This window comes from Dermochelys coriacea, chromosome 1 (assembly GCF_009764565.3).
Source record: "Dermochelys coriacea isolate rDerCor1 chromosome 1, rDerCor1.pri.v4, whole genome shotgun sequence".
In the NCBI taxonomy this organism is placed as follows: Eukaryota; Metazoa; Chordata; order Testudines; family Dermochelyidae; genus Dermochelys; species Dermochelys coriacea.
Genome location: NC_050068.2, coordinates 4,818,181 through 4,838,515, shown reverse-complemented (window position 1 = coordinate 4,838,515; position 20,335 = coordinate 4,818,181). Strand labels below are relative to the sequence as shown.

The following is a 20,335-nucleotide window of genomic DNA, read 5'->3' as shown; positions in this document are numbered from 1 at the left end:
GATATGTGGACAGAGTTGGCAACGGGCTTTGTTGCAACATTAATTTTATGGCCTTGTATGTGGATGGTGAACAGATACCAACCAAGCCTCTGCAACCAGACTTCGAGGCAGAATGCTGTGTGAGAGAATACATGAATCTGGTACAGACGGCGGGTAAACACATGAAAGATTGTTCTCTGTTAATCGGAGGAGTTTGCACAGGGTTACACCTTGTTTGCCTTTGACCTGTCCCCCCCGACCAGGAATGTGCCGATCACTATTCCCTGATTAAAACCGGGAATCTAAGAGCAGAAATACATTTTGGGAAGGCTTTAACCGTTACCATCAATATGATCGTGTATGGGGTTTTTGACAATGTCAGAGATAAATCAGAGGAGACATGTTCTGTTTGACTACAGGTGAACATGGATAGCGTGCAGCTCTCACATGTCTTATCAATGGATACTTACCCGAAAAAGAATTTCTTAGATGTGTTTCCCTGAGATTGGCTCCCTGGCGGCAAGCTGTCTCAGAGACCCCTAGGTTTGGTAATCAACACACATCCACACAACCAACGGGTGAACACTGGCTTGCCTTGTATCTGGTGGAGAGTAACCTTGGAGAGTTTTTTGACTCATATGGGCACTCCCCAAACAGTGTGTTGTTTCCTAAAAGCATTATGAAATTTTTAAACAAAAATGCCACAGACATTGTGTTTCACAACAGACAATTACAAGACCCCAGCTCCGTCGCCTGTGGCTATCACTGCATTTTTTTCTTACACCATCATAGCAAGGGTTTATCTTTTTATTGGATTTTAAAATTGTATTCTAATGACTTAGTGAAAAACGACTTGATGGTGATGAATTTTGTAAAAAATAAAATTAAATTCTTGGACACACCTAGCCTGGCTCAAAACATGTTTCAACAAGCCCAGACATGTGTATCTTGCAACAATTTTCATAGTCATGTTACCCAATAAAGCACCCCAGGTGAGGGGTTTAAAGACAATTGATGTTCAGCGGGGTTTTAAAAAAAACAAAACAAACAAAACACAATGACCAATTCAGAAATGTTTTATTTAAAGCAAAACATTACCATTTTTTTTTAAACTGAGCCATTCATCTCTTTTAGCCAATTTTCGTTTTTTAGATGGCAAAAAAGGGGTCACGGTTCCTTGATCCACCCCGCTGTCGGCGGTCGAGCCCGTGGGGCGTTCCAAAAGATCTCTGTTAAAAAAAAACTATAAAAAAAACCCCCAGACTGCTTCACCAGATGCTTCTTTCTCTTAAGTGAAACCCTTTTATTACGCAAAGTTTTTGTAAGCGTGTGTTTCTTTTTTAGCACACGCACTTGATTCTGTATTAAAGGTACGTTTCCTTTTAAGGTATTGAGCACTATTTCTGAGATGGCCACTACTAGATCATCAGAGGCCGAGCACAGTATAGCCCTCCTTTGCTGCGGGGACAATTTGCTAAGTAATTTTTAAAGGCCCAGGTTTCTCTTCAAACAGCTAGACATGTTTTCAGTCAGCAGCCCTGGCTGTTAAAAAGGGGCCTGCCAATAATTCATCTCTTTTTATACCCGGCTCTTCTTTTTAAAGTATAAACTGCCGGCCAGTCTGGAGGGAAAAGACCAGTTCTTAGTCTGTAAGCTTCTGGTGTGGAAGCATTTAAAATCCACCACCAGGTAGCCATAAGGCCTTTTGGTAGCATCCTCAAAGGCTTCTAGAAAGAACTGAGCTTTGCTGGGGTACATTTGCCGAGCGAGTGTAGCAATTTGTAATCTATCCCTGGGGTTTTTGAACAGAACCATGTACTTTGTGTTTAGGTTAATAGTGTGACTCTTTTTTCCCTGGCAAAATATGTTCTGAACTATATACATAATGCTCAGGTTCCTGTGATGCACATACTTGGTAAAGGCTTTCTCAATTTCATCGCTTTCACAAGCAGAGTTCATCAGATTATCTATGATAATCATGTTTACTTTATTGGTAGGAAACAAACTGTCATAGTCAAAAGCATCAGGCAGCCTCTCCACAAAATTGATAAAGGGAGTTTTACAGAGCAGTTCTTTATACAGAGGTTGCCAACAACTGTGACACCACACAATATTCTCAGGCCGTAACAGACAATGTTTGTTTGGCATTATCCAATACATTTTTTATAAAGACAGGTTTCAGAGTAGCAGCCGTGTTAGTCTGTATTCGCAAAAAGAAAAGGAGTGATGAAGTGAGCTGTAGCTCACGAAAGCTTATGCTCTAATAAATTTGTTAGTCTCTAAGGTACCACAAGTACTCCTTTTATTTTTTATAAAGTAACTTTTTCCCGCAGTTGCTAGACCCCGTGAGAATTGCAGAAAAGGGGTGTTTCCACCTCGTATCCATTTTTCAAAAGCCGTAGTTCAGGGTTTTAAACCCTTCTCCTAGGACCCTCTTGTTGTAAACGACTGTGGTTTTTTTAAGGGTTTTTGTCTCTATTTGCCACTGATTTTTGTTTCTTACAATAGAGGGCTGCTGCACCTCTATCTTTTTTGAGGGGTTTTCTTGCAGGCCCGTGCAATAGTCCAGGACTACATCTTTCAAACTGTCAAAGTTGATCTTTTCACAGTTTGCTACATTCAGGGTAATACCTTTGACCTTCATACAGGCCTTTCCTCCCGACAGCTTATACTCATATGTTTTGGGGCCTGCCGACACAAATTCAGTGATGTGTTGATCTGGCAGGATCTCGCTTGTGAGGTCGCCTAAATAATCCCCCAGAGGGGGATTCCAGACCCCCTCCCTTTTCACAAATATCACTGAGTCAGTGTCGTGGTACAGGCACCGCTCTCGCAATCCGTCTAGGAGGCTGTATAGTTCTAAGCGGGCATAAACGATGGTGAAACAGGCTATGAAAATATTGGTATTGCCAGAGACAGAATAATGGTCTTTTGCATGCTTCCAAGATATGCGCGCTGTTTCATCGTCGATAAACTCACAGGATGAAACCTTGTAGTTGGGGGAAAACAGGTATTGAAAGAGTTCATCAGGGTTTCTCAAGATGCTGGTATTGGGTAGGTTGGTTCTTTGGCCAAATTTACCCCACAGAGAATTTAAAAACAGTTTAGCAATTTTGCATTTAGCAGGGTTTAGCCTGATCTTGTTTTGGCGTAAACGCACCCCTTCTTTCTGGTAGAAATCGTTAACATACTTATTTTGTTTTTCTTCATCTGTGCACCAGCTGGGATACCCTGAAGACTCTTGTTTCTGGTGAAGGTGTAATTTTATGTACTCTGAAAAGTGTTCATCAGATTTTTCATTAAAATGCCAGATTTCATAGATTTTAGCCACCACGTACCCCTTCGCTATGGCCGTGTTCAATTCCATCGTGCACCAAGTCCCTAGGATGGCCCTCTCCTCATCAGTGTGGGTGCATGTCTCCCACTGCTCGGTTTCCGCACAGATTTGTCATAGTGGGAACATAAGCTTGCCACCCACTCTGACATGTAACAATGGGGAAAAAAGGCCTCATGGGGGGTACTCTTTAACTTTTGCAATTCCAAAATAATTTGCAAGGGGTCCAAATTTGTCAAACTATATTAGGGTGTCCAATAGGATAGTCTTTGATTTTGTTTACGAAAGGGTACAAGCTGGTAAAATCATAATAGTGGATTTCTTCGCCGGGTTTAGGTTTAAAATATAGACGGATTTGTCCTCCCCACAAAAAGAGCATCCCTAGGCATGAGGGGCTGGGGTAACTGGGCTCAGTTTAAAAAGCTTGCAAGCTCCCTGTCTGTTTCTTTCATCACCTCCCAATCGTGCTCCCAAAGAGTCCTCACTACAAAATCAAGTCGTTTTAGATAGTCAGTCTTGAACTGCGTCTTGTAATAAAGAAATCCAAAAGTTGTACCCATCATAGGGTTTTGTGCTTTTTCACAATGACAGGTGACACTACCGTGAAAAAAACACCCATTAAACTCAAAGGCTGTGTGTACCCCATTAACATTGGCATAACCGTCTAAAAAGTAGGGGCCTACCTGTAGTTCCCCACCCTGTAAAGCGTGCCATATTTGTATATTTTCTTTTTGAGAGGTATACAACAGCCACTGAATAGATGGGGTTGAATATCTCTTTTTCTGCCTGTGATAGTTGTCTGGAGGGAGAAGAACTCCCGTGTTAGGCTCCAAAAACATAAACCTGTACATAGCCATGCAGACAGATGCTAACGTTATGTACCAGAATGGATCTATACACAGTTTTATCTCAGTGAATTTACCAGGTTCTCTCTCTACTATATCGCTATTCTCTGTCATTTTCATAATTTCTTTTCTGTATAGGATACAAGCCTGTCTCAAAATTTTTAGATCCTGCTGACAGTAATACGCAAGCTCTTTCTGCAGGTCAAAAGTATCAGAGCTGTGGTCTCGATACCAGTCGAGTAACTCTGTTTTTTCCCTGGGCATCACGCTTTCTACACCTTAGTGCTACACCCCAGGCATAGGCCCCACATAATTTTGATTTTCTAAAGTGTTAAAAAAATGTGGAAGATACCCTTTGTAACCTTCAAACCCCATCGCCTGTGGGAGCTTGCTAAGCTTCATGGGCAAGAAGTTTAAAGAGTCTATAAAACGAATGCCCAGGGCCTTAACGTCCACACACATTAATTTACTACCCTGAGTGATCAGTTCTATGCACATCTTTTCCTTCAGTAACTGTCTAATGCGGAAGTACGCATCATAACCTTTGAAATTGTGCGCTGGGAACGTGTAGTCCCGGAACTCTTTGCTAATAAAGGTCTTAACAAACATAGAAAGACACTTGTCACCCTTAAATTCCCAGGATTTTTCTGGCTTTACGGACATCACAAAAATGTAATTGGGAGTGTGCAACGCAGTCTCCTGCATGCATTCAAAATCATAAAAAATATACTTTTCTGAGGATTCAGGCTTTCTAAGGCTGTCCATAAAACAGAGGAGACTGTCTATATCTCCAACGATCAAGCCCTGACACTGCTTACACCGCCTCCCTTTACACCTGTGCCACTTGTCTATGTATGAGTGACACTTATCACACAAAGGCATTCAACTTGGTTTTTTGATGCACAGTTGACATGTCTGTCTAAACACTCTTTGGACCGACAATACAGTCTACAAGTAGGACACATCAGCTACACACCCTCGCTGTCTCAGCATGTTGCACTCAATCAGTGGCGGCAATGATACCTGCAAGAGTGGTCGTGACTGTACACCGTGTGGCAAAACTCACAATAAATTTTTGCTCCGAACAACTTTTTCGCATCCAGATCCCCATAGTAATGCTCATCGTGCAACAGGATGAAATAAGTCTTAGGATACACTGGGCCCCCCCGTTTTAAAAAAACCCCAACCACCTTTCACCGCATACAGCACCACCTGTATGTTAACTTCTAAATGCTGTTCAAACTTTGCTACATCACTGAGCATAACCTTTTTTTGATCTGACCATCCCAGTTTCTCGTGCAACTTTCTCGCCTCCGCTAACAATTCCGCATCCGTAGGTTTATGACCTGACATGACGGCCAAGAGCCCATCGCAAAACACAGATTGGTACCGATGTAAGTCAGGTCCACTAAACATTGTCTCTTTTTATGAATAATGTGACTACTAAGGATAGAATTTAAAACTCTAGGAGCGCCCCCACCCCTATTTTTTACAACTGTCACAATGAGGGGCAATGTCCCATAGACATGCAATTCTCTATTGTTCTGTAGCAGCTTTGAGGTCTGGTTTAAGAAATCCTCAGCGGACAGCTCATCTCTAGTTCTTCTGACCGAAAACAAAGGGTTAGTTAAATGACGGCTCTCTAAACGTAACTGTACATAATCATCAGGGCCTACCCTACCATTAATGTCATCAAGAACTAGCTGTATCCCTCTGTGTATGGCTTCAACAACCTGTTGAGCTGAATTTATTTGCTCAAGATTGACAAAACAAAACTCCTCACAATATACCGACCCCCCAATCAGGTAATTCACGTTGCCAACTTCTCACTCTTTCCATATACACCTCTGCATTTTCAGGGTTACTTGGGGGTTCCTCTACAGAACCATCAGTGGCATCTTCTACATCAGATACTAATTGAGAGTCAGACTCTGAGGTGCCTCCATGAGGGTAATTGGGAGTAGATGGGCCCCCATCTAGAGAGCCCTCTGGGGAATTTTCTAAACCAGAGTCTGATTTCACCTCCCCATTTTCAGACATGCTTGTTTGAGAGCCTTTGGTAGGGGGCATCTCTTTTTTTTTTTTCCCCCTCATTACCTCTTTAGCCCTTTTTAAAATTTTTACAGCGATCCTGGCCTGGAACTTTTTGGCAGCCATCTGTTTATCCCCCAAGCATTGTCCGCCCTTTTGTTTACACATGAGCTGATGTGCACCCTTGATTGTGCCCCTTTCCACACCTAGTCATGCCTGATCAGAGCCCCCCTTTCCAGTTATGGGTCAGGACAAAGTCACAAAGTTCAGCTACCAGGTTAGCCGTGACAGTATCGGGGATACTGTTCCTGACGGCTCGTAGTCCATCTTTGTGTGGAATGTTGGTGTAGAGGCTTCTACATCCATAGTGGCTAGGATGGTGTTTTTAGGAAGATCACCAATGGACTGTAGTTTCCTCAGGAAGTCGGTGGTGTCTCGAAGATAGCTGGGAGTGCTGGTAACGAAGGGCCTGAGGAGGGAGTCTACATAGCCAGACAATCCTGCTGTCAGGGTGCCAATGCCTGAGATGATGGGGCGTCCAGGATTTCCAGGTTTATGGATCTTGGGTAGCAGATAGAATACCCCAGGTCGGGGCTCCAGGGGTGTGTCTGTGCGGATTTGTTCTTGTGCTTTTTCAGGGAGTTTCTTGAGCAAATGCTGTAGTTTCTTTTGGTAACTCTCAGTGGGATCAGAGGGTAATGGCTTGTAGAAAGTGGTGTTGGAGAGCTGCCTAGTAGCCTCTTGTTCATACTCCGACCTATTCATGATGACGACAGCACCTCCTTTGTCAGCCTTTTTGATTATGATGTCAGAGTTGTTTCTGAGCCTTGGATGGCACTGTGTTCTGCATGGCTGAGGTTATGGGGTAAGCGATGCTGCTTTTCCACAATTTCAGCTCGTGCACGTCGGCGGAAGCAGTCTATGTAGAAATCCAGGCTGCTGTTTCGACCTTCAGGAGGAGTCCACCCAGAATCCTTCTTTTTGTCGTGTTGGCAGGAAGGTCTCTGTGGGTTAATATGTTGGTCAGAGGTGTGTTGGAAATATTCCTTGAGTCTGAGACGTCGAAAATAGGATTCTAGGTCACCACAGAACTGTATCATGTTTGTGGGGGTGGAGGGGCAAAAGGAGAGGCCCCGAGATAGGACAGATTCTTCTGCTGGGCTAAGAGTATAGTTGGATAGATTAACAATATTGCTGGGTGGGTTACGGGAACCATTGTTGTGGCCCCTTGTGGCATATAGTAGTTTAGATAGCTTAGTGTCCTTTTTCTTTTGTAGAGAATCAAAGTGTGTTTTGTAAATGGCTTGTCTAGTTTTTGTAAAGTCCAGCCACGAGGAAGTTTGTGTGGAAGGTTGGTTCTTTCTGAGAGTATCCAGTTTGGAGAGCTCATTCTTAATCTTTCCCTGTTTGCTGTAGAGGATGTTGATCAGGTGGTTCCGCAGTTTCTTTGAGAGTGTGTGGCACAAGCTGTCAGTATAGTCTGTGTGGTATGTAGATTGTAATGGATTTTTTACCTTCAGTCCTTTCGGTATGATGTCCATCTGTTTGCATTTGGAGAGGAAGATGATGTCTGTCTGTATCTGTGCGAGTTTTTTCATGAAGTTGACATGACTTAAGACATGGCTTATCTTAAGTGATCACTCTCCTTACAGTGTGTATGATAAACCCATTGTTTCATGTTCTCTGTGTGTGTGTATATAAATCTCTCCTCTGTTTTTTCCACCAAATGCATCCGATGAAGTGAGCTGTAGCTCACGAAAGCTTATGCTCTAATAAATTTGTTAGTCTCTAAGGTGCCACCAGTACTCCTTTTCTTTAAAACAAAATAATCCATTTCAGGCTGTACAGCAAACACAGGTTTTGAGTTTATTTCTATCACTTTAAAAACAACCCCACAAATATGTTTTTAAAAAAATTACATCTCATTTTGCAAAGTAAAAAACCCTTTTCATTGGAAACACACCATCACCATCAGTTTGTAGACATATACCTTTGAAAAACCACCTATGTTTTACACACACACCAACAGTTTAAAACACTGTTTGCAACAAAATACGTTTCAATAAACCCACATGCTTTTAAAAAGACCCCCTCGTCGTTCTGTCCCCCACCCTGCCCCAGCCATGTGTGCTTGGGGCCTTTGAGTTAAAAAAACCAAGCCAAAAGGTTAGTTAGTATTAGCCCCCAAACCCCTATTCAACCTGTATAATACCTGAAGTTATTAAGCACAACTACAGTTAAAAATGGCTTTTACCTTGGCCTGGTGATGAACTGCAACTTAAAGTTACTGGCTCCATGCTAAACAGATCACACTGCAATAAAGATAGGCACCATTATTTACTAAGACAGCATGGCCAAAGAATGGCATTATATAATATATATATTTTCAGTGTTAAAAACAGGGAGCAAAGCTCCTCTTGCAGTCCAGCTGCAATTCAAGAGAGTTTCTGTTGAAAGAGACAGTCCCCCAGCTCTACCTGAGGTTTTTATACCATCCTCACTCTTTTGTTTCAAAATAGTTAGCAGGTTGATTGGATCACCCCTCCCTAGCATTCCCTTTTGTGATATGTGGGGAGGGGGGATAAGTTTTCTGCACAATTGGGCTGCTTTTCTTTTTTTTCTTTTTAAGTTCAAATACATTTTTCCCCCTCTGTAGGGCCTTCTTACAGTAACCATTTCAAGTGAGGGACCCTTTGCAGATATCAATGAATGTCTTTGGGCTTGTATTTTTAAAAAAAAAAATGTTTCTTCATTCTTAAAGTTTGGTGGGGTGGGGGTGCTTTCTAGAAAAAGTGCCCCATAGCCTTCAACCAACTCCTGGCATCATATTTAAACTGCCCAATAGAGTTCTGCCAACTCCAGAGGTTATATTTAAACTGTTCAATAGCATCTGCGAACTCCTGAGGTTTTATTTCATTTCATATTAATCAGAACTCACCATCCTCACCAACCCACCTCCCTTCCTATGGGTGCACCCCATCAAAATTAACCCTATGGCAACAAGGGTGAGTAATCACAGTCACTCTGGCTATTCAGTGAGGGGGTGGTTAAACCCTTTCAGTTCATCAGAATAAGTCAGCTCTATTGTACTCAACCACATGTCTGAACCATCCCTGTTTGTTTTATTGTAAACACATTTTTAGGATTTTTTTCCCCCCTCCTACAACATACATTTCGGCTTTTTTGCTGTAAATGGGTCTCTCTTACACAAAAGACACAAGAACTAGGTGCTCACAAACAATTTTTTTTTAATTTAAAATACATACAGTTCCTTGAAAACAAACCAAGATGCTCCATTAAAAAAAGAAGAAGAAAAAAAAAAAACCTTTAAGCTTCCTTAAGGGCCAGAGATCTTTTAACAGAAATACAGATCATCACAAAGCCCTTTTTAATAGATTTTTTTATTTAAATTTACAGCTACCAAGTTTTATATTGCATGTTTGGCCCCTCACCATTTTCTAACTTAATCCTTTTAGATTTCTTACAAATAGCCTTTTTCTTTTTCAAGGCCGCCAGGAAGTTTAGACTTGAAATTAGATGAAGGTTTCTAACCATCAGAGGAGTGAAGTTTTGGAATAGCCTTCCAAGGGAAGCAGTGGGGGCAAAAGATCTATCTGGCTTTAAGATTCTACTCGATAAGTTTATGGAGGAGATGGTATGATGGGATAATGGGATTTTGGTAAGTAATTGATCTTTAAATATTCAGGGTAAATAGGACTAATCCCCTGAGATGGGATATTAGATGGATGGGATCTGAGTTACCCAAGAAAGAATTTTCTGTAGTATCTGGCTGGTGAATCTTGCCCATATGCTCAGGGATTAGCTGATTGCCATATTTGGGGTCGGGAAGGAATTTTCCTCCAGGGCAGATTGGAGAGGCCCTGGAGATTTTTCGCCTTCCTCTGTAGCATGGGGCACGGGTCACTTGAGGGAGGCTTCTCTGCTCCTTGAAGTCTTTGAACCATGATTTAAGGACTTCAATAGCTCAGACATAGGTGAGGTTTTTCGTAGGAGTGGGTGGGTGAGATTCTGTGGCCTGCGCTGTGCAGGAGGTTGGACTAGATGATCAGAATGGTCCCTTCTGACCTTAGCATCTATGAATCTATGAATCTTAAGCAGGGTTCTGTAACTTTTTGTGCGGACCAGATGGTCAATATAACGCTCTAAGCAGGCATCTTCAGGTTTGGTCATTTTCTTTAAAACAGTCAGGGTCTCCACTGAATTGCACAGCATTTATCAAAGTCACCCTTTGTGCTAATTGTTCTTGGGTTAGGCACAGACATTGCATAGCATAACCTATGGCAATAACAGTGTTTAATAAGCTTTCCAAACATAGCTCTGCACAAAGGCCCCGGAGCTTGAAGTTTATATCCACTGAAGTCCAAGTCACACAGTCATGGGGCCGCTGACCTGGTGCATCTATGACACAGCCCTCACAATCTTCAAAAAGCTTTTCTCTATGACAGTGATTAAGAACACCATAAACAGCAACACGTACAATAGTCCACATGACTTTTTTACGCTCACGACATGGCACTGGCTCAGTCAGTTCCATGCCAAGCCTCCTCCTAAACTCCTCATAGCCGTCATCCTCGGAGACCTCTTCAACAATTTGTATCAGTGTTGAGCAAAAACAAGATGGGCCCGGTTCATCTTTGCTGCTTGATGCAACGCTGTCTAGGGTCTCCGGGTCCTCTAGAAAGGCATCATCGAGCTGTCAGAAAAGAAACAGTGTAAGCACTCCCCTGCTTGGTTTTTGATTTACACAATCCCTGGTTCCTTGTCCCCATTACCCCCCCACACTCCCCACCCCCCTCCTGACCGTCACTTCTTAAACATTCATTTACCTGAGCATTGTCTTTTCCATTCATCTTGTCCACTAATGACTCCCCCAAGCTGCGTTCGCCTTCCTCCTCCAGAGGGAACAAGAGGCCATCACGCTCATTGGGGTGCCTCATAAGCAGCTGGGTTTCGGGTTCCAGCATATCCATCAATGGCTGGGCCAAAGGGCTCCCCTCAGTCGCTCCCTCCTCCTCCTTGGAACTCTCGCTGATGTGGCGCTTTCTCCGCCGTTTGTCGAAGACCCTTGGGGCTAAAACAAAGTCCGAAGTTCTCACGGGGGTGGTGAAGGGGTCCATGTTTCCACAATTTCTAAAACACGTGCTCTTGGTAAAAGATGGCCTCTTCTGCCCAACGCTGGGACTTATGGGGTGATGGTGCTGCGCTCTGATTGGCAGAGGGGTCACCCCATCTTCTGGGTGCATCACCCCATACCAGAACCTGCCCTATTTTGGTCAAATCTGCTTTCGGGGTGGCCTGATTGGTAGAGGTTGGTGGGAGAAGTTGTTAGAGGGGTCACACGAATCATTTCCGCGCAGGTCACCCCACCCCGGAACTCACCCTGATTGGTCAAATCTCCTCTTGGGGACTGTCCTAGTGGGACAAAACCCATCCTGATTGGTAGAGGTGGGGGGGAGGAGTTGTTAGAGGGGTCACACGACCCACTTCCGGAGAGGACACCCCACCCTGGAACTTGCCCTGATTAGTCAAGTCTCCTCTTGGGGCAGTCCTAGAGTGGTGAACCCCCTCCTGATTGGTAGAGGGAAGTGGGAGGAGTTGTTAGAAGGGTTACATGACACAACTGGCTTCCAGTCATGAGGCAGCCTTGACCCCGGAAGTAATGCCCCATGGGACAGGCCTTCCGGTGAAGGGGGGCAGGGTCAAGGAGTGGGGCTTAAAGGGTCAAGGGGAGGGGTTAGGGTTTGATTGACAGTAGGACCCTTATACTATGGAAACATTTTAGTTTTGATCAACAATTTTTTTGGGGGGGGAAACTGTTTTCCAGCCCAGCTCTGTCTCAAACCATCAGCCCTTGTCGTGCTGCAGGACCACACTCCTAGGTGGCAGTGCTATCCCCCCATCAGCCTCCCACTCTGAGCTGCCTCTTAGGGTGACCATATTTCCCAAAGAGAAATCAGGAGACCCTCAGATGCTTGCACTAGGACTCTCGCCCACTGTGACACTATCGCCCATTCCTGGAACTGTTTAGGGGTCCCCTCAGGCTTCAGGAGGCTGTCACTTGCAGCTGGAATGCTGCCTTCCCCACCCCCAGGTCTGCCTGACCCCCTGCGAGGGGCTGGCATCTCCACTCACCTCCCCCAAACATTCCTCTACTCTCCCCTTCCCCACTTTTTGGAGAGAAGTAGGCATTTTTCTGATTTGCTGTTGATAATTGATCAAGTCAGCAAGAGCAAGAACACAAATGCCTCCTTTTGGAAAGAAAAGGTCATGTCGGATGGGACAGGGCTTAAAAAGGGGATTGTCCTTGCCAAAGTGGGTTGTATGGTCACCTTACCATGGACATCGCCTAGGTTGGCTACATCAGCTGTATAACAGAGGAGCCTGTGGAAAAGCCTTGTCTGCAGCAGCCCATCAATCAGTGGAACAATATAAGAACATAAGAATGGACATATGGATTCAGACCAATGGTCCATCTAGCCCACTGTCCTGTCTTCTGATAGTGGTCAGTGCAGTCACTTCAGATGGAAGGAACAGAACAGGTCAAATGTCTCCTCCCTTCCTCTGGCAGTCAGAATTTAGAGACACCCACAACATAGGGTTGCATCCCTGACCATCTTGGCTAATAACCATTGATGGATCTATCCTCCATGAACTACCTAATTCTTTTTTGGATCCAGTTATACTTTTGGCCTTCACAAATTCCCCTGGCAATGAGTTCCACAAGCTAACGGTGTGTTGTATGAAGAAATATTTCCTTTTGTTTGTATTAAACCTGCTGCTCATTAACTTCATGGGAGATCCCTGGTTGTTATGTTTTGTGAAGGGGTAAATAACATTTCCTGATTCACTTTCTCCACACATCTCATGATTTTATAGACTTCTATCATATCGCCCCTAAATCAGCTCTTTTCCAAGCTGAAAAGTTTAAGTCTTTTTAATCCCTCCTCATATGGAAGCTGTTCCATACTCCCAAACATTTCTGACATCCTTCTCTGTACATTTTCATTTCTAATATATATATATCTATATATCTATATCTATATATCTATCTATCTATATATATATATATATATATATATATATATATATATATTGGGTGACCAGAACTGCACAAAGTATTCAAGGTCTGGGTGAAGCATTTGTTTATATAGAGGCAATATGATATTTTTTTCAGTTATTAACTTTGCCTTTCCTAATGGTTCGTAATATTCTGTTTGCTTTTTTTCTGACTGCTGATGAACATTGAGTTCATGTTTTCAGAGAACTATCCACAATGACTCCAATATCTCTTTCTTGAGTGGTAACAGCTAATTTAGACCCCCTCATTTTATATGTATAGGTGGGATTATGTTTTCCAATGTGTATTGCCTTGCACTTATCAACACAGAATTTCATCTGCTGGTTTGTTGCCCATTCACCCAGTTTTGTGAGATCCCTTTGAAATTCTTCATAATCTATTTTGGACTTGAGGCAATCATGAGAAGATCATGAGTTAAAAGACACTGCCCCATGCACTCTGGAATGGGTGTCATGTTCACAGCTTTATGTTAATGAACCCTGCTTGTGACATTTTCCCTAATTAATGTTGGGTGACTTCCCTCCTTTCATTAAAAGTTTCTTTTCTATACTCAGACTCTGTGCTTACGAGTGGGGAAGTATTTCCTCTCAGAGGCACCTGGGGTGGGTGTGTAAATTTCCCAGGTTACTGGGTGGGGATTTGAGCTAGACTAACACGGCTGCTACTCTGAAACCAGAATTTTGCAGTTTGCCAGAGGAGGTCTCACCAGTGCCTTGTATTAGGATATTAATACTTCCCTGTTTTGCTTGACATATTCGAGTATGTTGTTTGCCTTGTTCACAGCCGCATCACTTCAGTGGCTCATAGTCATCCTAGGAATGTCTAATGCACCCAGGTCTTTCTCCTCTGTTGCTTCCAACTTACTCTTTGCTGTATAAACTTGGATGGAGTGAGTAGAAGTAGGGAAGATTGAAAGCTGACTTGATAACCGTGAACAAGCACTTTCACGGGGACAAAATACCAGCTACTAACAGGCTCTTTAATCTAGCAGGGAAAGTGTTATAACAAGAAGCAATGACTGGAAACTGAAGCCAGTCAAATTAAATTTGGAAATGAGGCACACATTTTTAACAGTGAGGGTGCTGAACCAGTGCAATACACTCCCAAGACTGGTTTCAGAGTAGCAGCCGTGTTAGTCTGTATTCGCAAAAAGAAAAGGAGTACTTGTGGCCGATGAAGTGAGCTGTAGCTCACGAAAGCTTATGCTCTAATAAATTTGTTAGTCTCTAAAGTGCCACAAGTACTCCTTTTCTTTTTACTCCCAAGACTGGATGCCATCCTGAAAGATACCCTTTAGATGAACAAAAGTTATGCGCTATTCAAACACAAATCATTGGGCTCAGTATAGGGGTAAAAGGGTGAAATTCTGCAGCTTGTGCTATACAGGAGGTCAGACTCAGCCTATTCCATTCAGGTCATCTGACCAGAGCCATACAGTCACCCCCAGCCTCCTTAAAACACACAATTTTATTAGCAAATAGCACAAAGCATTAAAAAAATTGTTTTAAAATAGCAGGCAGCTGTCACACATCTACACTCATCTATCTCATGTATCACTACAAGCTAAGTTAGACAGGCTTTGCTCTGGAGATAGAGGAACAGAACTGGCCCAACTTACATTATTTTGGGAAGACAGGGAGCTCTTGGGACCCAGCCTAGTTTCCCTCCATCTCTGAGAGCATTTTCCCCTCTGTTTGCCCCTGTTGCGAAGAGGCATGGCTTCCCTCCGAGAGTGACAAGTAGGAACCACAATACGCCCACTGGTGGGACAAACCAGCAGGGGCACGTCCCATAGCTCAACTGGTCTGGAGCCACCACAGGAGAGAGACATATCCCGCCTGCTGCTGGAACCTGCAGAGCATTCCCCAAGATGATGGGCACAGGTACACCTGAGTAGGAAAGTAGGAATCAGCCCAGGGAAACCAGGCAACTGTCTGGTTGGGAAGTAGCCAGATACAAGGTCAGTGTGTTGTAGGTGTAGTCTCGCTGACCTAGGGCCCTTAGCTGGGACACAGTGGAGTTGGGCAGGCCCACATCCACCCCACCACTTCACCCTGAGGGTGCAATACTCCCCCTTGTTAGAGAGCTTATTCCTTCACTCTCCCACTTCCCTGGTCCTTCTCGCATGAACAGAGAGCAACAATACCCGAAGTCCGAAGGTGCAAACAATTTGATGGCTAACCAATTATATTCCACCATCTTAATTAGTTTACACCCAGCAAAATTAATTATACAGCAGACAGAAACAATCACAGAACCAGACAGAGAACTATCAACCTACATTTCCTTTTACATCTTCTAGGCTCTTCCCTTTCTCTGGAGGTGATAGATCGGCTCCCCTTCCTCACTGCCCCAGATTGACTAGGTTGGGATGTGAGGAGGTGACCGGTCGCTTCCCAGCTTATGGCTGCCTCTGTTGCTTAGCCAAAGGCCTTAGCCTAAGCATAAGGCTTCAGACTGTCACGGTGAGAGAAGGACCTTACACAGGTTCTTTCTTGCATACCTCTATGACTAGCTAAATGATAAACATAGACCTACATTCGTAGAGTCTAGGCCTTTACAGGCAGGCCTGAATATCTATATCCTAACACCCCTCCTCGGGCTCCATTGCCCCATTCTCCAGCCCCTAGACTTTATTGGTGCTCACCCTTACCTGGGCCACTGCACTACTTAGCCTCTCTGCCTTCATTATAGGCCAGAGCCTACCCATTGCTTTCCTGTCCTGCCCTTACTGGGCTGGGGATCACGGACTGCTTAGCCACTCTGCCCTGATTGCAGGATTGAACCCACTCATTGGTCACTCTGGCTGAGGGCCTGGGGCTCAAAGGCTACTTAATTGCTCTGTCCTGCGTGCAGGTCAGACCCTACCAATTGTTGGGTGCTGTACTGTTCTGCTTGGCCATAGGACCGGAACACAAGGTGTAGCTTATTCCCTGCTTTTTGAGCTCACCTTTACAGGTATGCAACAGAGAAGAACCTGACAAGGAGGGACGGCAAAAGAGCTTACAGGCCCTTTCTTGTGAAGCAGCCTTTTCTCAAAGACTCCCTGGGCCCAGTCACTGCAGTGCTCAGCCGTCTCTGTGTTTCAGGGCCAAGGTGTAAAGCTGATCTTCACCCTCAGACTGCTTCCTCCCAGCCAAACCATCTAAGATGAGGCCCCCTTGGCCCTTGCTCAATTGTTTGGCAGTTACACCCATTCAGGCTCTATAGCCGCGAACACCAGTCTCGTGACTTGGCTGAAACCCCTGGTGTCCCAGGGACAATTCTACACTCTCCTCAGAAATCCACCACCTACCCCTCACTATCACCAGGGAGCACCCCCACATCTGCCACAGACACCAACGGGCTGTAGTCACTGGGCTTCCCAGAAGCCAGCTGTCACAGGAGGCTGTGGTAAGAGGCCATTTATAGGCAAATGTCAGAGGCGTTGCTCTGTGGAGCCCTGACACTGCCCTGATCTTAGGGTCTCAGAGTCTCTGAGCACCTGGAATGTCTTTATCCTCCCGCCAGTGCTGTGAGGCTATTTCCCACCTGTGCAAAGGCTCAGAGACAGCCCATGGTCACACATGGAAAGGGAATCAAACCGAGCTCTCCTGAGTCGGAGATCAGTGCTCGGACCACAGGACCAGCCTTCGAGCCATCTGAGCTGTGACAGGCCTGGCTGGATTCTCTGCTGCCCCACCAGAGCTCTGCACCTGTGCCTCAGAGAGCGGGGACGGCAAAGAGCCAGTTACAGTGATTGATTCACTGGCCAGTTCTCCCCCCTGCATCAGCAGAGTAGCCTGGGGATTGGGCTGACCTCTGCCTAGTGGTAACGGCTTCCAAGAGCACAGGACACTCTGGCCAAGTCCTTGCAGATGGGTGTCACCCCAGAGAGCCCCCTTGGGGACTGAGGTAGCCCTACAGGAACCCTGCCCTTCCCTTTAAGGTCCTTGTATTGACTTACTCTCAGCCTGGAATACTTAAGAGATCACTTTGTGGGGTCACATTAATTCAGTCTCCTCCAAAACACAGACTTTCCTACCCTCCTTTACTCAGGAGTCCCACCACCACCTTGCTTTTGGGGGTCTGCATCAGTTCAGGCTTGCCACACCCACTACCCCATCTCTTTCCCTGAGGCCCATCCCCTACCCCACTTCTTCCCTAAAGGCCCTGACCCTTGTTCCTCCCCTTCCCCTGAGGCTCCAGCCCCCAGCCATGTTGGAGCTAGTCTGTGGTAAGAGCTGCTCAGGGATCCCAAGCCCCTGTGGGGAGCCCTGGACTCTCGACCTTTCCTGGATTTTAAGTTCTGGGGGGTGGGGACACAGGCTGAGGGCTTTTCTTGGGTCCTACAGTGAACCGCCAAGGGCATGTGGAGGGTTTGGGTCTCCTCAGAATGGCTCTGGATCCTTGGGCAACTCTCACCATGGCCCAGCTCTGGCTTCTGGTCTGGAGAGGGTGCGGAGCCTTCACCAGTGAGGGGGATCAAGGGGTGGGGTCTTGGGGGAAGAGATGGGGCGGGGGGGGCTCATGGGAAGAAGAAGAGTAGGGGATGAGGCCTGAAGGAGAGAGGCAGTGGGGATGGTGCTCCTGCATGTGTCCCACTTTTGCCTTTTGAAAAGATGGTCGCTCTAGACTGAATGGGCTGGGCTGGGATTTGAGCTAGACATGCCTCTGTGGGGGAGTTGAGGAATATTTCCAACCATTTTCATTCCAGCACAAATGGATGGCGGGAGAAGGAAATCTGGGCCTGAGTCTCTTTCCAGGGCTCTTGTCTGTCAGACCCTCACTCACACACATAGCTCTGCTCTGCCTCAGTGAGGAGGGGGCTCAGCACATGTGTGGTGTGCAGAGCCATCAACGGGGCTGGTGGGGGAGGGGGAAAGTGCCTGAATAGCTGCTCCTGGGGCTCCTCCATTAATCCTGTGTCTGACACGACTCAATCACAATCACCTGGCTGAGGACATAGGGGAAGGATGGGTGACCATTCCCTTTCTATAGCCCCTGTCCACAGCTGGTGCAGCACTCATGGATCACGCAGCACCCAGAGGGCTCAGGAAGCACCAGGACTGCGACTACAGAATAGCTCTGCAGTTTTTTTCATGGCTCATGGATATTTAACCAAAGACAATGGGATATTGACAGGCCAGGTGTAATGGGAAACAACACCCACATCCTTTCTCTTTACTGAATGTATTGAGAGGAATTCTGATGTCAGAGCAGCCACTCTGCATGCATCCGATGAAGTGAGCTGTAGCTCACGAAAGCTTATGCTCTAATAAATTTGTTAGTCTCTAAGGTGCCACAAGTACTCCTTTTCTTTTTGCGACTACAGACTAACACGGCTGCTACTCTGAGAGCAGCCACTGATTCAGGATATTTATGGGCCAACATGCAACCAGTCCCCTGGCTCTCCACGAACACAGTAACTTTGTAAATCTTGCTGCCACCTTGGTCTCTTTCACTCAGTGCGCTCTCCTTCCTCAACAGGCCCTGTCCCACTGCTCCAGGCCTTAGACCCTGTCTGAACATCTCTCTACACAGTGCAGATCAGTAGATCATGTCTTCTCAGATGTAAGGGTCCAAGATGGAATAGGTGGCCATGGCCCTTGTTTTTCATCTCTTGTTTCATCAGCACTGGAACCAGCTGATGAACTGACCATTCACTTTTTGAATGCCCTGATTATCCTCGCATGGAGGTGCTTGCTTTTCATGCTGTACACAATTGGGTTCATCATGGGCGGGACCAGCAGGTAGATGTAGCCCATGAGAATCTGAAGCAAGGGAGAAGAGCTATTCCCGAATCTCTGTAATATGGACAAACCAATCCCTGATGTGTAGAAGAGGAGGAGAGCAGAGAGGTGGGAGACACAGGTGCTCAGTGCCCTGACACACTCCGCATGGGAGGCAATATTCAGCACTGTTTTCAGAATCATCACATAAGATAGGAGGATGAGCAGCGAGTCCAATGCCACTGTGGAGATTGTGACAAACAAGCCAGAGATGCTGTTGACTCTGATATCCGAACAAGCCATCTTCATGACCTCTTGGTGCAGACAGTAGGAATGGGAGAGGACATTGACTTGACAATATCAGAACCATTTCAGGAGAAAGGGCAGTGGGAATACTATGGCCACCCCTCTTAGCACAAACACGAGCCCCATCTTGGCTATTCTCAGCAGGGTTAAGATGGAAGCATACCTCAGTGGGTTAGAGATTGCAACACAGCGGTCAAAAGCACCAACAAGAGCACCGAGGATTCAATGAATGTGAGCGAGTGGATGAAGAACAGCTGGGCAAAACAGGCATCGAGGCTGATCTCCCTAGAGTTAAAAAAGAATCTGCCCAGTGTTGTTGGCATGGTGGCTATCGATAAGCCAAGGTCTGTGATGGCCAACATGGAAAGGAAAATGTACATGGGCTCATGGAGACTTGGATCTGTTTTTATAATGAAAAGAATGATTGAATTTCCTACTGTAGAAATAACATACATTAAGCAGAAGGGGACAGAGATCCAGAGATAGACGTCTTCCTGTCCATGTATCACAGTGAGAAGGAACACTTCAGAGCTGAATTTGGTGTCACTGACAGCTGACATAATCTACTGGGAGGTCCAAGTAGTTTTCAACCTTTCCTCCTGAAAGAAAAAACAACAGGAAACTAGATGATATTTAACAATAAATCTTTCTGCTCCCATTGCAACTCTAGAGAGTTCCAGGAGCTCAAGAAAGATCAGCAAAAAAACTTAATATTGGATTTACACCGCATATAAGAAGACAGACATTCCCAGAGTGGGTCAGACCTGCAGTCCATCTAGCCCATTATCCACTGGCCTGTTCCAGATGCTTCAGAGGAAGCCAGATGAAGCCCTGTAATAGAAAGCTATGAGATAACCTGCTCCCAGGGAATGTTTTCCCCTGACACCCACTAATTACACATATTTTCTTGTGTTAATCAGGAAGGTTTATAGTCTTTCCAAAAAATTGTAAAACTATCCTCACTAATGTAATTGGGTTTTCTGGTTACCCATACAACTCTTGGGTCCATTGACAACTTGTGGCTGAGAGT

General features: G+C 45.2%; 1 pseudogene; it reads right to left on the bottom strand.

The window, feature by feature from the left end:
• Positions 1-18,930: 18,930 nt before the first annotated feature.
• Positions 18,931-19,865, bottom strand: LOC119863288 (annotated as a pseudogene).
• Between the last annotated feature and the right edge of the window lie 470 nt (positions 19,866-20,335).